The following is a 23,099-nucleotide window of genomic DNA, read 5'->3' on the forward strand; positions in this document are numbered from 1 at the left end:
TTTATTCTGGAGAATGTTCCATATGCACTAAAGAAGAATGTATATTCTGTTGCTTTGGGATGGAAAGTTCTGAATATATCTGTGATGTCCATCTGGTCCAGTGTGTCATTTAAGGCCTTTATTTCCTTGTTGATCTTTTGCTTAGATGATCTGTCCATTTCAGTGAGGGGAGTGTTAAAGTCCCGTGCTATTATTGTATTACTGTCGATGTATTTCTTTGATTTTGTTATTAATTGGTTTATATAGTTGGCTGCTCCCATGTTAGGGGCATAGATATTTAAAATTGTTAGATCTTCTTGTTGGACAGACCACTTGAATATGGTATAGTGTTCTTCATCATCTCTTATTATAGTCTTTGGCTTAAAATCTAATTGATCTGATATAAGGATTGCCACCCCAGCTGTCTTCTGATGTCCATTAGCATGGTACATTGTTTTCCACCCCCTCACTTTAAATCTGGAGGTGCCTTCGGGTCTAAAATGAGTTTCTTGTAGGCAGCATATTGATGGGTTTTGTTTTTTTATCCATTCTGATACCCTGTGTCTTTTGATTGGGGCATTTAGCCCATTAACATTCAGGGTAACTATTGAGAGATATGAATTTAGTGCCATTGTATTGCCTGTAACGTGACTGTTACTGTATATTGTCTCTGTTTCTTTCTGATCTACTACTTTTAGGGTCTCTCTTTGCTTAGAGGACTCTTTTCAATATTTCCTGTAGAGCTGGTTTGGTGTTTGCAAATTCTTTCAGCTTTTGTTTGTCCTGGAAGCTCTTTATCTCTCCTTCTATTTTCAGTGATAGCCTAGCCGGATATAGTATTCTTGGCTGCATGTTTTTCTCGTTTAGTGCTCTGAATATATCATGCCAGTTCTTTCTGGCCTGCCAGGTCTCTGTGGATAGGTCTGCTGCCAATCTAATGTTTTTACCCTTGTATGTTACAGACTTCTTTTCCCGGGCTGCTTTCAGGATTTTCTCTTTGTCACTTAGACTTGTAAATTTTACTATCAGGTGACGAGGTGTGGACCTATTTTTATTGATTTTGAGGGGCGTTCTTAGCATTTCCTGGATTTTGATGTTTGTTCCCTTTGCCATATTAGGGAAATTCTCTCCAATAATTGTCTCCAATATACCTTCTGCTCCCCTCTCTCTTTCTTCTTCTTCTGGAATCCCAATTATTCTAATGTTGTGTCGTCTTATGGTGTCGCTTATCTCTCGAATTCTCTCCTCGTGGTCCAGTATTTGTCTCTCTTTTGCTCAGCTTCTTTATTCTCTGTCATTTGGTCTTCTATGTCACTAATTCTTTCTTCTGCCTTATTTATCCTAGCAGTGAGAGCTTCCATTTTTGATTGCACCTCATTAATAGCTTTTTTGATTTCAACTTGGTTAGATTTTAGTTCTTTTATTTCTGCAGAAAGGGCTTTTTTCTCTCTGGAGAGGGTTTCTCTAATATCTTCTATGCCTTTTTCGAGCCAGGCTAGAACCTCGAGAATCGTCATTCTGAACTCTAGATCTGTCATATTACCCATGTCCATATTGATTAGGTCCCCAGCCTTCGGTATTGCCTCTTGTTCTTTTTTTTGTGGTGAGTTTATCGCCTTGTCATTTTGTCCAGATAAGATTTGCTTTCTCCTCCTCTAGAATTCCGCTGTTCTTGGTGAGTGAAGTTGGTCTTGGCTGGGTTTCTTGTTGATCTTCTTGGGGAGGGGCCTGTTGTAGTGATTCTCAAGTGTCTTTGCCACAGGCGGAATTGCACCACCCTTGCCAGGGGCCGGGCTAAGTAATCCGCTTGGGTTTGCTTTCGGGAGCTTTTGTTCCCTGGGCGCTTTCCGTAGAGTTCCGGAGGACGGGAATGAAGATGGCGGCCTCCCAATCTTTGGCTGGGAGGAGCCGAGAGCTTGGGGTCCCGCTTCTCAGTGTGCCCTCAGAGAAAAGTGCCCAACCGCCTCTACCTCCTTGACCTCCAGTCGCACCTGGAGTAAAGCAGTCAATTGCTGGCACTTGGAGAAAAGCGCCCATTCGCTTTTGTCTCCGTGTCCTCCGGCCGCGCTCTGAGCCCACCCCGCCTGCGACCGGCACAAGGTAACTCCGGGCTGAGAGCTCACACCTCGGCTTTGTCACTGTAGCCGGCTTCCCCGCTCTAATACCTGTGAGCTCTGCGGCACTCAGACACCCCCGGTCCTTCTGTGACCCCGCGGGACCTGGGGTTACGTTGACCCCGCGTGGGCTTCCCCCCGGTTTCGCCTCTGGAGCGATGTCCCTCCGTGCAGCAGACTTTTAAAAGTCTCGATTTTGTGCTCCGTTGCTCTGCCGCTTGCCGGGAGCCGGCCCCTCCCCCCGCGGTCTGTCTTCCCATCGCTTTGGATTCACTTCTGAAAGGTCCTACCTTTCAGAAAGTGATCGATTTTCAGTTTCTAGAATTGTTGCTCTTCTTCTCTTCGATTTCCCATTGGATTTGTAGGTGTTTGCAATGGTTTGATAAGCTATCTAGCTGATCTCCTGCTACCCGATGTCGTCTCAGCCTGCTACTTCTCCGCCATCTTGACTCCTCCTGAGATAAAATGAAAGTTAGGTAGAGTTTTATTCATGCCAAGCATCAAGAATTGACTGACCGGTCAGGGCCGCCCCTAAAGAGAGCGACTACTCCCAATCCTACAGGCTATCTTTTGTTGGGTAAAACTGCAACCCATATCTTGGTATCTCAACCCACTGGGTTTGTGTGTCTCTTGTTGATTGGCTAGTTTTATCTGGTCTGGTGACATGTTATTCAAGATTACTCCATACTAGGACAGTTACAAATGGTACTTTCTGGGAGGGCTTAGTCAGTTAACATATTCAGCGTGAATAATAAGATCGTCGTCCTTCCCAAGATGGAGTCATTTTGGTTTGGGCAAGACCTTCTCCCTGTTACAAACAGCACTTTGTACTGATTAATGTCTCCATCTGGCCTGACTTGTATTGTATTCTGGGCTCTGTTATCAGGAACAAGCTGACTACATTTTACTGGTTTCCCGGACTTGCTTTTAAGTAAGTTTCTCTGGGGGGGGGGGGGTGGTCAGTTTAAGTTTACTGCACAGACAACAAAATGGCTATCTGGCTAAATAGGTCCTTACAGGCAGAGAGGCAGGCAGAGAGGGAGGGTGAAGCAGGCTCCCCACTGAGCAGAGAGCCCGATGCAGGGCTTGATCCCTGGGCCCCGAGATCATGACCTGAGCCGAAGGCAGAGGCTTAACCCACTGAGCCACCCAGGTGCCCCCATTTTAAAGATTGTTAACAGAAAAAAATTCTTACAGAGAAACAATTTTATATGTTTCTTATTGCATTCTGATCAAAATGTAAATATTAGTTGCTAATAAAGATTTCCTTTGGTTTGGTAATTTTTGATGTTATATTTTTAATTTCTTATATTTAGTACTTGTTTCATTTTTAATATTAACATGTAGTAAGGCATTAATGGTATATTTTGGCTTTGAGTATATAGCTTTACCTGTCGCCCATGGGCTTTAGCATCAAGTAGTCTCTTTTTTATTATGTTTGGGACAATTTATAATTATAATTTTGAAAATCAACAGGGTCCTTCTGGAGTAACAATTTCTGACTCAAAGAGTGGAACCACAGTTTCTTAAAGAAGATTTAGGTATATTTGGAGATCTTTCTGAGATTCTTGACTCAACTTCTGCCTCAGAGTCATTCTAAAGATAATTTATAGTAATGATAATTTAAAAAAAAATGCTTGACATAGCCCTAATGCAGTTTTGGGTCAATAGACATAGCAAGTCAGCTTGGCATTGTCCTTCTTTGGGGAAACGGCCACTTGTGCTGTGTCTCATATGCTGGACAATTGACTCCTTCACAGTGATTTTAGGATTCTAATCCCACAACCGTTCTCACCCTGTTGGTGTTTTGACTTTGTATGCACTAATTTACACTTTTTAATCAGACTTATACAGACATTGAGGACTTTTCATTAATTAAACAGTCTTTGGAGTAAACTCTGTTAAGCAAATTAAATTCTTGTCCACTCTACAGTTACTGCCTATAATGGTTAGCGAGCCACTCCTGTCTCTGGTGATTAAGTGACTCTGTTGGCCTCTTCCACTCTGGGATCCTATAATCTTTATTGAAATAATGGGACCTGTTCCAAAGGTGGCTTTCCCACTTATCTTGATTCACAGGGTTCAACCATTAAAGTGCTTTTCAAAGACCTCAACATTTAAATATTTCTCAGTGCTGTGGTAAAGACCTTGGGCCTTCTTGGGAGATATAATTTGGGATAGACAAATAAATGTATATAATAATTTTAGTTTATTATTCCTGTCTCGCTGGCTCTCTTTCTATTTTTTTCCTACTACATTATATAATCTGGTATCTCAGCCTCCTTTAACATAGGCTGCCCTCAAGTCCACATTTTAGTTAAGCCATCAAGAAAAAAGAAGCAACTGAGGTTACCTAGAACTAGTACCTCGGGTCCTGCTTTCTTGGCATTTATTTCCATATTCATAACCTTAGTAAATCTAAAGTTATGTTCTTTTCCCTCTAACATCCTCAGAATTCATTTTCATATTTATTCTCCAGATTTCTGGTAATAGAAATTAATCACTTGTTTTAATTTTTCTTGTTGTAGATTAATGGTTTGACTTTGTAATTTGCCTTAAAGGGCAGGGTACAATATATCTCTACTTTTAGGTATAGAAGCAACAAAGAACGGGACATGGGGAAAATTGGCACCCCTTGTGAAGGAACTACGTTAGATGAGTCATTTACGATCAAGGCTTCTATAGTAGGTCAGGAACAGACTTAAGGGAGGAGAGAACTACTTCATCTGGGGAGGGAGGACTAGTGTGTGTGTGTGTGTGTGTGTGTGTGTGTGTGTGTGTGTTTATTAAGATTTTACTTATTTGAGAAAGAGTACCAGTGGTGGAGGGGCAGAGGGAGAAGGAGACTCCCTGTTGAGTGGAGAGCCTGACTCAGGGCTCCATCCCAGGACCCTGAGATCACGACCTGAGCTGAAAGTAGACACTTAACCGACTGAGCCACTCAGGCATTCCTGGAGGATTAGTGTTTTTGAAGGTTTAGAAGTACCAGTGGACTCCATTCTAGCTCTTAATGGCCTTATTCTTTCTCATTTAGGGGTTCCCTAACTAGTACCTCAGAGAAGGTCTTCGACATCAACCGACCTTACAGTTGTGCATCCTAAGGTCACACTCTTGTGTCTGACTTCCAAGTGATGTCCGCTAAGCAACTGTAAGATATAGGACACACTTTTTTACAGTAGTCATAGAAACTCTATTTGATAATCATGTCCAAAGCCAAGAAATTTAAATATTGAGCTTGACATTTTCTTTCTTCAAGCTCTTTGGTTCGGAAGCAGGGATGGTGTTGTGTTGCCAGCGCTAGGCGGTGCATTCCAGGTTACTGCAGGCGATCATGAATGTGCCCCTCCTGCCCCTCGTAAAGTGAATAGCCACGTCCTTCAGAGTCAGGACATGGTCACTGACTTCAAACCCAACCCAGGAAGGAAACCGAAGATGCCTGTTTTTTTTTTTTTTTTTTGAGGCTATGTGGACTGCAAACTCTTTGGCACCAGTGGCTCTGTGGCTTCCTGCTCTTAGTTTGAATCCTCTCTTGCTAGTTATAACAGAAAGGGCTTTATCAAAGGGTATTAGGTAGCTCACAGACTCTCTGGGATGGCCAGATAACCAGGCTTTTACATAAGAAATAGAAATACATTTCAAGTTTAACCAATTATATTTAAAGGAAATTCAGTCTGTCCTTACTTTCAGGGCTCTAGGATTGTTTCCTTTTACCTCGAAGGTAATTTCCAGTGAAGACAGTTTGGCCGAAATATGTATTCAATAGTTTCCTTAATCCCTTTGGCTCATGTTACTAGTATAAAAAGTCAGGCAAAGATATTAAAACTGAAAGGTAAATCCTACATTCACTTCTAATTGGCAAGGAAACACTGCATTAAATGTTTTATAAACACTGTGTTGTCACGAGGCCAGCGACGGATGTATTTGTTCTTTCTTCTGCCTGAAAAGACCGGCGGTCGACTCGGATTTACCTTTGGGTGAACTTTTGTTTCTGATAGTAAGCAGATTTTTTTTTTTTTTTTTTTTTTTGCTCAGAGGCTGAAGAGTTGGTGCTTTTACTTTTGTTTTTTAGGGAAAATAATTGCCCTAGTGCCTTTTGATTTTCCAGCTCTGTTAGCTGTTAGTAGAAAGGTAGAAATCCAATTCCTGTTTTATTAAAGCAGAATCCTTCAGTAAATAAACATTGACAAACAACTGTTTTCTATACTCATTTCAAAATGCCTTTTGGGTCCAATGTGTAGCATTTTGGAATTAGAAAAAAACAACCCAGGTAATTAATAATTTTAGCTGAAATGGCCAGGGCCCCAGCATTCAAATCTTTCCGGCAAAGGGACTCTGTTTCTGTTAATAAAAAAAAAATCCTTCACTATAAGAGAGAACAAAAATGAAAGGAAGGCCTAAATATATTGGCTGCTTATTCTAGCTATGTTGGTTAGAATCGCTCAGTTCTCTCCTTCTCTCCTTATTTGCTGATGCTAGTGCCCCGATAGCTTTTAGTCTGTCCTCTTAGAAGCAGACCATCATTTTAGAAAATGTACACTGCTCAGGAAATTTAAACTCATGCAGAATCTTTACTTAATTTGCTTTGAGTTGCATCCTGTGATGTTCCATCTCTCTCCAGGAAGTCTTTTAAGAGACTGATCTCAGGTAACTGTTTATATGCCCTTTAGTGACTTAAATAAAAAATTCCTAATGCTGAATGATCATTAATGGATTAGCCTGAAATTCGAGCGTATGCAGGAGTACAGTGAGGAAGGAAGTTGTAAATAGCAGAGGACTCAGGTCTAGGCTCCATCGCAAAGTGCTGGTGAGAGTCTTGTGGATATATGGAAGCAAAGACTTTCCCCAGATCAGGTCAGGTTCCTGAGGACAAACTCTGAGACTGAGATTTCCATGCAGGAGGTTTGTTGGATGACTGTCTCATAAATGCCTGTAGGGAAGGGAAGAAAGTGCAGAATAGGGCAGAGAGAGGAGTTCAACTATGATAGTTAAAAATTTTTTTTAATATTACTTTTGTTTAATATGTATTTTTAAAAATGTGAGTCAGATACACAACTAATGAATCATTGAATGCTACATCAAAAACTAATGATGTACTACTATATGCTGGCTAACTGATCATAATAAAAAGTTGTGAAGCAGAGGTTTATTATCTAGTTTTCTTTCTTCCTCCTTCCCTCCGTCTTCCTTCATCCCTCCCTCCTTTCCTCCTAACTTCCTTCCTCCCTTCTTTTCTTTTTCCCTCCCTCCCTCCTTCCCTCTCTCTCTTTCTTATTTTCTTTCTTTCACATTACATAGTTAACATACAGTGTTATATGAGTTTCAGATGTACAATAGAGTGATTCAACAGTTCCCTATGTTACTCAGTGCTCATCAAGATAAGTGTATTCCTTATACTATGCAGCCATCAAAAGACATGAAATCTTGCCATTTGCGACGACGTGGATGGAACTAGAGGGTATCATGCTTAGCGAAATAAGTCAATCGGAGAAAGACAACTATCATATGATCTCTTTGATATGAGGAAGTGGAGATGCAAGGCGGGGGGGGGTTGGGGGGAGGTAGGAAAAGAAAAAATGAAAAGATGGGATTGGGAGGGAGACAAACCATAAAAGACTCAATCTCAAGAAACAGACTGAGGGTTGCGGGGGGGAGGGGGGACGGGAGAGGGTGGTAGGGAAATGGACATTGGGGAGGGTATGGGCTATGATGAGTGCTGTGAAATGTGTAAACCTGACGATTCACAGACCTGTACCCCTGGGGATAAAAATACATTATATGTTTATTAAAATAAAAAAATTAAAAAAAAAGATAAGTGTATTCCTTAATCCCCTTCACCTATTTCAGCCTCCCCCCACCCCTTCCCCCCACCTCAAGAGTCCTGGCAACTTGGAAAATGAGTGTGTTGGTGCTGCTGTGGGGGAATCTGGGCAGTGCACCCAATATACACTATACACTATACACCATTCTATATATATACCATGTATATATATATGTGTGTATATATATATAAAAGAAGATGTGGTATGTATGTATGTATGATCTGTCATATGATCTCCCTGATATGAGGAAGTGGAGATGCAATGTTGGGGGTTTGAGGGGTAGGAAAAGAATAAATGAAACAAGATGGGATCGGGAGGGAGACAAACCATAAGAGACTCTTAATGTCACAAAACAAACTGAGGGGGGTCAGGGAGTAGGGAGAGGGTGGTGGGGTTATGGACATTGGGGAGGATGTGTACTGTGGTGAGTGCTGTGAAGAGTGTAAACCTGGAGATTCACAGACCTGTACCCCTGGGGTAATAATACATTATATGTTTATAAAAAAATTAAAAAATTAAACAAAAAAGAAAAAAAATCTTTGGCTCAGATTCTTTAGGATGAGATGTCAGAAGCTTGGGCAAGTTGTTGGATTGCTTTATTACTTAAGGTGAAGGTAGATGCAAGGAAGGTGAGGTTTGGGAGAAAAGGAAGTGTTACTCAAATAATGGCATAACTGATGGGAGCAGTTGTTCTGGCTTTCAGCCTCCACATACTCCCCTTAGCTATCTTGGTTAGGGTGGTTGCTGGCCACAACAACAGTAACTCCTGATCACCACCACTGTTGTCATTTCTAGATGACACCCTCATCTCAGAAATATCAGTTTGGAGTTGGACTTGGATCTGGTCCTATCTCTTTTGTTGGGGCATCTGACTTGACAGTGGCTATCCAGCAGCACTTAAGACTGGATGGTTTATACTTGGCAGCTGCAATGTGTGCAAAGACTAAAAGCATAAGACATTGTAGAATGCTTCGAAGCCATGGCTCATTATTACCAAAAAAGAAAAAGTCGAGGCTTATTTGGGTTTACCTTGGAGGGCCAGGTGGCCATATCCTGTTTAGAGATAAATTGTTCTGTCTGACCAGATGCACTGTGAAGCCTTGACAATGATACATCACCTTTTCTAGTTAATAGATAGTTTGAAGTTATTTGTAGTTCGTTGTCATCGAGTCAAAAAGTTCAGATTTGAACCTTGAAAAAATTAATCTTGAATTTCAATTTGACTGTCGTTTCTAATTTTATAACTCCCATTGTAAGAATTGCTGTCAGAATATTGTAAAGTGATTCCTTGGGTTAATTTCCCAGCTTAGTCTATTGTGGCTTCATTTTGCAAGCTCCTGGGTATGTGTTTCAATGAGATATAGTCCATAATGGCTATAGGGGACTATATAATAGGAGATTCTGAAAAATTGTGTGTAGTAAACAAGGAAAAGCTTAATGTGAACATAAAAATGGGTGTGTATTCTGTATAGGTAGAAGAGTTGATGTTTAGCAAAGTTAGATAACTTGCCCAACATCATGCAACTAGAAAGCAAGAGTTGAGATTTGAAAACTGCTCCAAGTTCAGCCTTGTTTTGAGCCACTATAGTAAAACCACTGCCCCTGAGCTTTAAGACTGCTTCCTGTCCTGTGGAGCAGCATTCCGAAAATTATAAATGTAGTGGGGCGCCTGGGTGGCTCAGTCGGTTAAGCATCTGCCTTTGGCTCAGGTCATGATCCCGGGGTCTCAGGATCGAGTCCCTTGTCAGGCTCCCTGCTCAGTGGGGAGTTTGCCTTTCCCTACCCCTCACCCTCCTTACGCGCACACTCTCTCTCTCTCTCTCATAAATAAATAAAATCTTGAAAAAAAAAAGAATTATAGTTTGTCTCCTACTCTGATTTAAGGAGGGCACGGATTGCATGGAGCACTGGGTGTTATATGCAATGGATCATGGAATGCTATGTCAAAAACTAATGATGTACTATATGATGACTAACATAACATAATTAAAAAATAAATAAATAAAAGAATTATAATAGTAATGATTGAGCTACTGATTCTACCCTTCTGGAAAATAACTTGGCAGAACTCTGTAGAAGCTCAAGCTCAATGCCATACCCCTTATTTCATTAGTTAGAAGTAGAAATTATCTTCTTGAATAGGTTTGAAAAGCTTATGTCTAAAAACTTAAAGTTAATAAATTTTTTTTAAACCAATCACATAAGTATGTGCAAGGCATTGTGGTAGGCTTTTTGCAAACAGAAAATAATTTATGATTTGGGCAAACATGATATAAATGAATGAAAAAAGAAATAACTTCCTAGGTAAAGATTTCTTTGAAGATTTTTAGGCAAGATTTCAGTCTGTTTATGATTAGAAAAAGAATATAATTATCCACGAGGTATAATATGGGAGATATTCTGAATACACAGGCACTCCAATCCCACAGCTCTTAAGTCTTTGTGATCTTTTCTGAAATTTAATGATTAGAGATTCATTCCTTTGCGATGTATGCAGTAGTTTTTTGGATTTCATGAATGGCCTATTAAAGCTGAATAACTTTGGCTACATGTAGGTGAACACCAGGGGGAAGAACTGATACCTAAGGGATGAGAACTGGCATCTCACTGGGAGCAGCACCCTTTGGATTGAGAATGACTAGGCAGTAGGGTGAGGTAAGGTTCTCTGGAATGGAAAGTGACTCACTTCTAGTTTGGAGCCCTTAGCTTTGCCCTTCCTAAATGTGTTTTATATAAGCTCCAGATTTCTTTAATTTTATTATAGGACCTATTGTTTGCTTTTCACGTCTGTTTCCATATTGCCATACTGCTCCCTCCTCTTGAAAAACATGTTTTTGTTTCAGGCATGCACACATGGATCCCTCCTAAACCCCACAGCTGATGCAAGAGTAGAGATGATCTCTTGGACTTCAGTGTCCAGGATGGTATTGTTAGAAGTCAGGGTCAGAAGGAATGAAGTTTGTCTTTTTTTGAAATATAACTTAATAGCATAGTGAGGAGATTAAGTAACTGGGTGAGTGAAATGTCATAGTTAAGTGTATCTCTCTAAATATAATACTTTGTAGGGACGCCTAGGTGCCTCAGTTGGTTTAGCAGCTGTCTTCAGCTCAGGTCATGATCCCAGGGTCCTAGGATCGAGTCCCTCATTGGGGATCCTGCTTCTCCCTCTGCCTCTCACTCATTCTCTCTCTCAAATAAGTAAATAAAATCATAGATACTTATCTGTGATTTTATTTATATTAATATATAAATATTAATATAGATACTTATCTATGATTTTATTTATATTAATATATAAGTATATTTATATTTAGATTTATATCTATATATCTATATATATATGTCACTTTTTTCCATACCCAAGAGTCTCTTTCTTTTGCTTTGTTAAAAAGGAAAAAAAGCGTGAGGGCCCAGAATATAAGCTTTTGCTATTCCATAATTCACCTTAGTTTGTCCCTAAATTTGTGATAAAAATGAAACTTTATTTCCTTCAGGATTTCCTAATCTCCCATTTCTTCTGGAACGCTGTAGGAATTACATTCCAAGTGTCTATAAATTTCTGTCTTTCAGAATTCTTAATCTTTTCTGAGACAGTAGAATTGGGCAAATGGTATCAGAAAGGTTGAACGTTCTTGTCTAGTGTAGTGTTTTGAGGGATGCTGTTCCTTATGGATTGAAGGCACTGCAGAGGAGCCCCTTGGAACCAGATGTACCGTTGGAACATCTGGCTTCAACTTGCCATTGCTATTATGTCAGACTTTTCAGGTCCCCAAGACTGTGGCATAATTTTCCATTTTATTTGATATCCATTCACTTTTGTAATGACTTCATGTTGTTCTTGCTTAAAGAAAGAGATAATTTATTCTCTTGTTAATTATGTTGCAGCAGGTGAGCTGTAGGAATGCTGGCCTGGTACTGTTTGTGTTTATATTGTGCTGCTGTTCTTCCCGTGAGTGTGTTATCAGGCTCACTCACAGTAATGATTTAAGGCCCCCAAGATCCATGTGTTTCTTTGCTTCCCTGCCTTCTCCCAGTCATTCTCTCCTTCCTCTCCATTGGCCTTCTCTCTACCCTTGTTGAGTTTTCAGGCTGACACTGGCATCATACTCGTTAATGTCTTTCTGCACATGGATCCCTGACTACATTTCACAGCGAAATTTCACAGTGAAATCGAATCTGAGGGTTTCACAGTCTGTTAAATCTACAGCTGCTCTTGGCCATTACTATCAAAATGAGCATTAAGACAATTGGTCAAGTATATGACTTGAATTGAAGATTGCCATCCAGCTGGGAGTTCAGTCAGCCTTAAAACAAAAATACCTTACTCGCTAAAAGAGTTTCCATTTGAGTACCAGAAAGCAGCAGAGAGCTTTGGGTCATATGTTAATTTTAAATTTAAAGCTCAGTCTTCACACTCTCTCATCTTATTGAGGCCCAGACGAATTCCATCTCCATGACTGTGGCTTTCATTCCAGGAAAATTTGCATGCCTTTTCTGTTTTTCCTGCTTTTTCATGGATGTATTTAAAAATCACTGTGGTCTAAATGTTTAAATCTGGAAGAACCAGAGTGATAAAGAGCTGGAATTGCTTTATATTCTACCATCTGTTTTACCATTTGTCTTGTGTAATGAGAGCATTAAATTGAACTTCCCTACCTATTTCTCTTTAAGGCTCTGATTTAGTGTATACCAGAAATAGATGAACCATATGTAGGTTTTTCTGGCCAGTAAGGATTAGTTGCCAAATCTTTTATGATGGTCTTCTATTGAGCAGTAAGTTATATAGGAGGGCAGTTCACTGGTCTTTATTCCCAATTTGTGTACCAACTATATAGAAAAACATTTGTGGATACACCATGTGGCAAAATGAAGGTACCTCCTGCATAGATAAATGCAAGCCTACAATTTGGAAGGGATTTCCTTCTGTTGTCTTATTTGGTGTACTATCAAGCTGGTTAATGTTTTAAAAATATTTTAGAAGGGAAACAAAGGAAAACTAAGAAAAATCTCATTTCTAAGCCTCTTACTTCCCTAGGGACATACAGCAGGCTATGGATTTTGACTCTAGGCATATAAACATGCAAAGAAGACAGCTGCTAGTTGCTATAAAATAGTTAAATTCTCCATCTGGTTTGCAATATGGATGAAGATTTGCTGCAAATCTGGATTGAATGCCATGCCCCAGTTAGTTTACAAATATAGTACGTCCTTTCAGTTATAGAACATGAAGCGTGGTCCTGAGCACCAAAAAATTAAACTCTTGCAAGTGTTCAGCAAAAAGGGATTAAAGATAAAAACACTACTGCCTTATTTAAAATGTGCCCACTTGATACCTGAAAGTGATTTTTTATATCTTCAAGAATCTGACAGAGAGTAGAAAAATCTTAGGCCTGGGGCACCTGGGTGGCCCAGTTGGATAAGTTTCTGACTCTTGATTTCAGCTCAGGTTATGATCTCAGAGTGGTGGGATTGAGCCCTGTGTCGGGCTCTGTGCTCAGCCCAGAGTCTGCTTGTCTCTCTTGCTCTGGGTCACCCCCCCCCCCCCCCGCTGCCGCCCAACTTGTGTGTGTGCGTGTGCTCACTCGTGCTCTCTCTCCCTCTCTCTCAAGTAAATAAATTAAATCTTTCAAAAAAAAGATTAAAAAAAAAAAGAAAAATCTGAGGCCTACTTTAAGCTTGGAAAGATGGTACACTGAAGAAAAGCACAAAGATGTTTGTTCTTGATGTTTAGAATTGAAACTGGCCCAATATATAAGGCAACACTTTGAATGTGGTTATTCCTTCCTTTGAGAAAGTTATTTTTTTAACAAAACAACCCATATTTTTATTTTAAAAAATTAAAAATTTCTGTTTTTTTGAGGTATAATTGACATACAGCATTACATTTCATGTATACAACAATAATTTGACATGTATGTATATTGTGAAATGATCACCAGTGAGCCCAGTCTAGTTAATATCATCCATTATCACACAGTTACCAATTTCTTTTTCTTGTGATGAGAACTTTTAATATTTACTTTCTTAGCAGCTTTCGATATACAGTACAGTATTACTAACTGTAGTCGTCATGCTGTACATTAGTTACATCTCCAGGACATATTTATTTTATAACTGGAAGGTTGTATCTTGACTCGCTTCACCTATTTTGCCCACTCTCAGCCTCTCTCTGCCTCTGGCTGCTACCAGTCTGTTCTCAGTGTCTGTGAGGTTTTTTTTTTTTTTTTTTTTAAAGCCACGTGTAAATGAGAGCATACAGTATTTGTCTGTCTTTATCTGACTTCTTTCACTTAGCACAATGCCCTTAAAGTCCATCCATGTTGCTGTAAATGACAATTTTCCTCCTTTTTTTTTAATGGCTGAGTATTATTTTATAGTATATATACACCACATTTTTTTAAAATCCATTCATCCATCATTGGACACTTCGGTTGTTTTCATATGTTGGCTATTGTAAATAATGCTGCCATGAACATGGAGGTGCAGATATCTTTCTGAGTTAAAGTGTTTGTTTCCTTTGCATAAATACTTAGAAGTGGAATTGCTGGATTGTATGGTATTTGTATTTTTACTTTTTGGAGAACCTCTGAACTGTTTTCCACAGTGGCTGCACCAATTTACATTCTTATCAACAATGCTCAAGGTTTCCTTTTTCTCCACATTCTCACCAAAACTTTTTACTTCTTATCTTTTTGATATTAGCCATTTTAGTAGGTGCGAGTTGATACATCATTGTGTTTTTCATTTGCATTTCCCTGATGAGGAGTGATATTGAGCACTTTTTCATGTACCTGTTGGCCATCTTTGTATCTTCTTTGGAAAAATGCCTATTCAGGTCATCTGACCATTTTTTAATTGGTTTGTTTTTTTGATGTTGAGTTGTGTGAGTTTTTTATATGTTTTGGATATATATGCAAATATTTCCCCATCCATACATCCTTAGCCCATACATGACTTACAAATAATTTCTGCCATTTGATAGGTGGCCTTTTTGTTTTTTTTGATGGTTTCCATTGTTGTGCAGAAGCTTTTCAGTTTGTATCTCACTTATTTATTTTTCCTTTTATAGCCTTTCCTTTTGGTGTTAATTCCAAAAAATCATTGCCGAGAATGATGTCAAGGAGCTTACTGCTTATGTTTTTTTGTAGGAGTTATATGGATTCCGGTTTTATATTTAAGTCTTTAAGCTATTTAGTTAATTCTTGGGTGTGGTGTAAGATAGTGGTCCAGTTGCATTCTTTCACATCTGGCTGTCCAGTTTTTCAAACACCCGTTAATTGAAGAGACTGTCTTTTCTTCATTGTAAATTCTTGGCTTCTTTGTATAAATTAATTGACCATATATATGTGTGTTTATTCTTGGGCTCTCTGTTTAATGAATCTGTGTGTCTGTTACTATGCCAGTACCATACTGTTTTGATTCCTATAACTTTGTAATGTACTTTGAAACCAGAAAGTGTGATGTCTCCAGTTTTGTTCTTTCTCAAGATTGCTTTGGCAACTGGGGGCTTTTGTGGTTCTTGTATAGATTGTTTGTTCTATTTCTGTGAAAAATGCCATTGGAATTTTGATAGGGATTGCATTAACTCTGTAGATTGCTTTGAGTAGTATGTCCATACTAACTGGACTAATTAGTTGAATACTAATCAAATAATATTAATATTACTTTTTTTTTTTTTTTTTTTTTGGGTGATAGAGCACGAGTTGGCGAGAGGGAGAGAGAGAATCCTATGCTCCACACTTAGCATGGACCCTGATATGGGGCTTGATCTCATGACTCTGAGATCATGACCTGAGCTAAAATCAAGAGCTTGATGCTCAACCAACTGAGCCACCTAGTTGCCCCAAACCACAATATTCTTTTAGTCTGAGAATATGGAATATCTTTTTATTGATTTGTGTCTTCAATTTCCTTCATCAAAGTGTTATAGTTTTTAGCATACAGGTTTTTCACCTTCTTTGTTAAATTTATTCCTAGGTATTCTTTTTTATGCAGTTGTAAATGGAATTGTTTTCTTAATTTCTCTCGCTCTCTTTATTTTTTAAAGATTTTATTTATTTATTTGACAGACAGAGATCACAAGTAGGCAGAGAGGCAGGCAGAGAGAGAGGAAGAAGCAGGTTCCCCGCAGAGCAGAGAGCCCGATGGTGGGCTTGATCTCAGGACCCCGAGATCATGACCTGAGCCAAAGGCAGAGGCTTTAACCCACCGAGCCACCCAGGTGCCCCCTTAATTTCTCTTTTTGATAAGTCATTATTAGGGTATAGAAATGCAACAGATTTTCACATATGATTTTGTATCTTGCAACTTTACTGGATTTTTTTGTTGTAACAGGTTTTTTTTGTGTGTGTGTTGAGTATTTAGGGTTTTCTCCAACTAGTGAGTTTAACACCTTCTTTTCTGATTTGGGTGTCTTTTATTTCTTTTTCTTCTTTGTTCTGGCTAGGATTTCTAATACTTTGTTGAATAAAAGTGGTGAGAGTGGACATCCTTGTCTTGTTCCTGATTTTGGAGGGAAAAGTTTTAGCTTTCCACCATTGAATATGGTATTAGCTGTGGGCTTGTCACATATGGCCTTTATGATGTTGAGATGCATTCTCTCTGTACCTACTTTGTTAAGAGTGTTCATCATAAATGGAGATTAAATTTTCTGAAATGCTTCTTCATATATTGAGATGATCATATGATTTTTATCTTCCATTTTGTTAGTGTGCTGTATCAGGTTGATTTGCAGATGTTGAACTATCCTTTCATCCCTGGAATAAATCCCACTTGATCACAGTGTATGATCCTTTTAATGTATTGTTTAATTTGGTTTGCTAATAAGTTGAGGATTTTTGCATCTGTGTATATCAGGAATATCCTGTAATTATCTTGTGGTGTTCTTGTCTGGTTTTGCTTTTTGGGTAATTTGGCCTCATAAAATGAGTTTGAAAGTGTTCCCTCATCCTCTGTTTTTTGTAAGAGTTTGAGAGGGATTGGTATTAATTCTTTTAGTGTTTGGTAGAATTTACCAGTGAAGCTATCTGGTTCTGGACTTTTGTTTTTTGGGGGAGGTTTTTGATTTCTGATTCACCCTCCTTACTAGCAACTGGTCTGTTCAGGTTTTGTTTCTTTATGATTCAGTCTCGGTAGGTTTTTATATATATATATATTTTTTCCAAAGATTTTATTTACTTATTGGAGAAAGAGTGTTAGAGTGTGTGTGTGCAAGTGGGGGGTGGGTCAGAGTGAGAGGTAGAGTCCCCACTGATCAGGGAGCCTGACTTGACACCGGACTCCGTTCCAGGACCCTGAGATCAGGACCTGAGCCGAAGGCAGAGGCTCAACCCACTGAGCCACCCAGGTGCCCTGGAGTACTGTTCTTAAGTAGCATACCCCCAAACTCATGGTTGGGCCATAACTAATGGGAAGTGGTATTTTATAAAAATGGATTAATGCACACATCCAAACCGCATTGTATTTCCACCTTAAGAGTTCACACATACTTGGAGCACGTGGGTGGCTCAGTTGTTAAGCGCCATCTTCGGCTCAGGTCATGATCTTGGGGTCCTGGGATCGAGCCCTACGTTGGTCTCCCTACTCCACAGGGAGCCTGCTTCTCCCTCTCCTGCTCTCCCTGCTTGTATTTCCTCTCTCACTGTGTCTTTCTCTCTCTCTCTCTCTCTGTCAAATAAATAAGTAAAATCTTAAAAAAAAAAAAGAAAGAAAAGAGTTCATACATACTCTATTTCCTTTTTATAGCTGCTATCACTCCAAATTGTAGTTTTGAAATCCAAGAAGTAGGAAGACTGTCTTTTTGTTATTGATGCTTCTTTTTTCCTTCCTTCCTTTCTCCTCCCTCCCTTCTCCCTCCCTTTTACTTCTTGTCTGCCTTCCCTTCTCTTTTTCTTTCTTTCTTAATAAGAGGATTAAATGAAATGGTTTATTAAGGAATTCAAAACCTAGTAATCATAAAATCTTACAGATCAGAGTGGTCACAAACTCTTTTTGTAATGATGATAAAATTACCCACAAAATGTTTTTAAAAACAAGAACAAAAATTCTAAAAACCAGCACATGCCCGTGGTGTTCCTTATTTAAGCAACTGGCATTCCTTTATGCTTTTGAGGCGTTTCTTCCAGGGCTGTCCAAAGTCACCATCTGAGTCATCACTAAATTTATTATCTTCTGATTCATTCCTGAATCCTAGTTTAGGAAACCGTTTTTCTGGATGAAGTTTCTTTTAGTATTAAGGGGTAGAATTTAGTGACCTATCAGTTGCATATAACACCCAGTGCTCATTACAACAAGTGCCCTCCTTAATACCCATCACCCAGTTACCACTTCTCCCCATCCACCTCCCCTCCAGACACCCTGAGTTCATTTCCTGTAGTTAAGAGTCTTACGCGGTTTGCCTCTCTCTCTGTTTTTATCTTATTTCATTTTCCCTTCCCTTCCCCTATGTTCATTTGTTTTGTTTCTTAAATTCCACATATGAGTGAAGTCATACGGTATTTGTCTTTCTCTGACTTCTTTCCCTTAGCATACATTAATGCAATATTGAAAACTTACAAGGCATTACTTGTCCTTGACTGTGCCAGCCATAATGGAAGGCATTTGCTCTGGAAGGGGAGTTCCTAAGTGAAGGGAGAGTGGGGCTCTGCTCTGGAGATGGGGGTGTGGGGAGGAGTTTATGTGTTACTTGGTGCTGTGGAGAAGCTGTTCTGAAGTGGCCATAGTTACTCAGGGGTAATGAGAGATTGTTAGGAGTAAGGGAGAAAATGACTGGCAGCAAGAGAAATGGCAGTTACATTAGTAGGGTTCAGAAAAACTCCTTAAGAAGTTAGTTGCCCCTTGAAATTTGTAATGGAAATCACCTTGCTGAGAATTTCCTTTAGAGGTGAAGCCAAACTGATGTCCGCTCACATTGTACTGGATTCATAACTCCAGTGATATACTTTGTGCCTTTGGAGAAAGAAAGGAAATCTGAATCCTGGGTTCAGTTTACTTTTGTTCTGGTTGCTGTAGCTTTCATGGGAGATGTAGTTAGGGCCTTTGAAGCGAACTTCTCTAGAGAAAGGAGGACAGAAGGCTCTGTGTGTATGTCACAAGCATGCTTTAACTAGTGATGTGTCACTGCTAGTCCTAGATGGGCCATCTGGAGAACACCCTCAGACTTGCCCCTTCTTACCAGGACCAGGGTGCTTTGTGGAAACTGTGTTCTTCTCACTGGAGTAGAAAAGCAGGGAACTGTGTCGGTACAGAAGTCTCTTTTCTCCCTTCTCCCTTCTTCCTGCAACCCTGTTGAGTCTTGGGAAGTGCAGAGAAAAAAGTTAATATCTCTGAATACTGGTTTAAACCAGGAGACTGTAGCGCTGCTTTTGATAACTAGCCCAAGGAGCCATGCCATTTAGTCATACTGCAACTTCCGGTACTTTTGACTACATAATCAGGGCTTGAAAATGACCATCAGGGTCCAAAGACCTGGCATACGTCCCTGGGTAGGGGGTGGTATGTGGGCCAATAAGCGATAACCTGGTAATTATCTTCCAGATTATGTTTATAGTCATTTATGCAGTATTTTGAGGTATTTGACAACAGTGCATCTCCTGGGCTTTAGTAATCTGTAATAATTAAGATCACTCACTACCGTATTCTTCAACTTACAGGTAGAACGTAGATTTGGTAAAGATTTACTGAGTCCTCATGATGCCACAAGCAACCAGCATTGTCTGTGGCTACACAATCCCCTTCCTCCAGCTTCTGGCTTCTTGTCACCTCCCAACCCCGGCTTTCTGTCGATAGGGCAGTCAGTGCCCAATCAGATACCACTTGCACAATAAGATAGTAGACATGGGAAAGGAGTGGATTTAGTTACTTAACTATCAGCACCAGAGAGAATTTTCCCCCAATGAAATTGATAGAACCTGTCTGAAAATGTAAAATGTTGTAAGTCATGCCAAGTATATAGAAATTGCTTATATTAAATATTCCCTTGAAATAATATTTGTTTCTCCAGTACAACTGTTCTCAGTGAGTATTATTTCTGCCTACAATGATAAAATCAGTGTAAACAGAATGCAGGTAGCAGCATCTTGACTTCCTTTCAAAATAGGAGTTGATCAGTTGACAATCAGCAGGACTTAGGGAAGCCCTCCACTTTAGTAAAGGCTCAACTTTCCCTTGTTGGAAGCCCCTTATGCAGCAAAAAGGTACATGTGGCCTTGAAAAATGTGCACATCATCTGTTCTCTTCCTTCAGTCAAGTTGGAATGTGCCAACCTTGCCTGTGTCTGTTGAGCCTTATGAAGTATCTCCAGGGGTTTTCAAGGCCAGACGAGAAAAATGCTCTGAAGGCAGATGAAAGGGAGTTCTGTGCAGGGAGCCCCAGCACAAGCCAGAGAAAATTTTCTGTATCTAAAGCAGTCTGGTTTGTTACATCTGGACAAAGCTCTGAGAGGAGGGGGAAGCATGTGCTGCCTTCCAAATGGGGAGGACCATCGAGTCAAACTCGATGCTCCTCCCTAGCCATGAGAAAACAGATGCGTGGTACAGTCTTCTGAAATGGAACTCTTCACTTGTAGAAGGTCTTGTAAAAGACCTTCATATTTCTAGGAGACTTCATGTTTCACCTAGAAATCAATTGTACTTGGAAATATTTGATTCATATCACATGAAATTTTAAAGGTGGAGAATTGACTGGAAAGATTATGAAAAGAACCACATAGATATTATGAATAAAGCAAGATTCCTTGTTTGAATTCAGTAAACACAGATGGAGTCTTTTCAGTGCTAGTTAATGAGCCTGCCTGGATGAAGAGGACCCTGCTCCAATGAATCCTTCAGCCCGGTGAACTCGTTACTCCACTCAGTGCAGTATAGAAAGTGTATAATGGGGGCACACACAGTGTGCCCCTGAGAGGCAGGGGTGACTATATTTAAGAAGATTGGGAAAGTGGTGATGCCACTGTTGATGTGGTCTTGCAGGTGTTCACCGGGTCCAGAAGAGGGGGAAGGACATTGCCAGCAGAAGGATGGTTAGGTGCAAAAGACGGGGGGACGTGTGTGCATGTGACTTGTGCTAGGACTTGTGCTGGGACAGTGGGGAGGTTTCAGGTGGCTAGAGCTTTCTGGAGGGTGTGACCTAAGGTGAGTCTAAGGTCTGCTGGGGTCAGGTGGAGATGGGAGGCTGAGAGTGTGGAGATAGGGTGTTCCTCCACCCTGGGGTGTTCCTAAGCTGGAAGTGGGGGAGTTGGGACCCAGGAGGCAACTGCTTCCTGAAGACAGCTTGTATGTTGCATGAGCAAAATATGTAAGATGTCAGCAAGTCACAATTGATGTTTGTCTCCTTCTGACACTGTATAAATTATTTAGTGGGATAAATTACCCTCATGTCTGGATGAGAGCCCTGGCAGGCCTATGACTTCTCACTTCTAGTGATCTGACTACCCTGCTTTAGATTGCACATGCACAGTCCCAATTCTGTATTTACAAATGCCCAGCTCAGTGTCTTAATTAACATTTCAGCCTTTATTCAGTACAACTCTTATTCACCTTATAACTAGGGCATCCTGTGGGCTCCCTTCTCCACTGAAGCCTCATCTGGAGCAGATGGGAGGGAACCAGTGGTGTTGAAAGGGGAAGCAATGTCAGGTTCTTCTGTTACTCATCATCCCCTGCCCCCCCCCCCCCCCCAGATGCTGTTTTGACCCATGAGAGTCTAAGGACTTTCTGGGACGGAGTAGCTTCTCTCTCCAGGCCTGACAGATGTTTGAAGCTGCCTTTCGTCCTTGTGGGAAACCAGGTCTGAGACTTTGCATTTGAAATTTTGGACAGGATCAGCTGGCACATTTCTTTGAAGTTTTACGATCGTTATTTCTTGGGATCTCTGTAGAAATGTTAATTTCAATTTTCTGCTAGGTGTATAACATCTGGGTATGCAGGATATGGAAAGCTGGCTTGGAAATATGTTGGGAAAAGGGAGGAATAACGTGGATAGTTACAATTAAAAAGAGCTAACATTTATTGAGAATTTAGAATGTGTTAGGTGCTATTCTAAGCCCCTTTTATGGAGTGACGCTCTTAACTGTCATTACTCTATGAGGTAGGTACTAATATTTTACCTACTTTACAGATGAGGGAATAGAGGTACAGGGGAGTTAAATAACTTGCCCAAGGTTAGAGTGAATGGCATTACTGGGATCACAGCCCGGGCAGTCTGACTTTGTAGATTGTTCTTAATTGCTTCATGGCATTGATGTCTACAAAATGCCAGAAATTGAACTGAGTACTTTACATAGATTCTCTAATTTAATACTTTCATTTATTATGTGAGGTATGTTTTATTATAATTCCTCTTTTATATTTTAAAAGATTTTAAAATTTGAGAACGAGAGAGAAAATGAATGAATGGGTGTTGGGGGGAGGGGTAGAGGGAGAAGCAGACTCCCCCCTCGAGCAGGGAGCCTGATGAAGGGCTCAATCCTAGGACCCTGAGATCATCACCTGAGTTGAAGGCAGATGCTTAACTGACTGAGCCTCCCAGGCGCTCCTATAAATCCTACTTTAGAAAGGAAGAAACTGAACCTCAGGTTAATATAGTAAGGGTCATATAACACGTAGAGCTCCACTACTAATCCATGTCAGGTTGATTCCCAGGGTTTCACTCTCAGCTGTGCTACTGTTTTCCTATGGAGAATGCAACATGGCAGCTCGCTGATGTGTAATATTTTGGGGGATAACACAGGGATTCAGAGTGCAGGCTGTGGACCAAGATCTCCTGAGCTTAGGTCATAAGCTCTTACTTCCCAGCTGGGGGATGTTGACTGCACTCTGATCTGCTATAGAGGGTTCTTACTCTGTGTCTCATTCAACCTCATCTATAAACAGGATAATAACTATACCTACATTGTAGAGTCATCATGATGATAAAATGAATTAATATGGGTAAAACACTTAGAAGATGCCTAGAGCATAATAAGTGCTCTATAAATGTTAGCTATTATATTAATTCAAAATAGAACCTGGAAATTTTCCTGTACCATGTGCTTATTCCCATACTATTAATAAATAGGAAGTACAAATTGAGGTTGCAGAAATAATGTTCTGCTCCTCAGTGTCTCCAAGGACTAAGAACTTTTATATGGAAGTAAAATTGCTTTCTGTCAAGGTGATGATAATTTTTAGGTCTCTTTTTGTTTCTTAAA

Source organism: Martes martes (genome assembly GCF_963455335.1).
Source record: "Martes martes genome assembly, chromosome: 8".
In the NCBI taxonomy this organism is placed as follows: Eukaryota; Metazoa; Chordata; class Mammalia; order Carnivora; family Mustelidae; genus Martes; species Martes martes.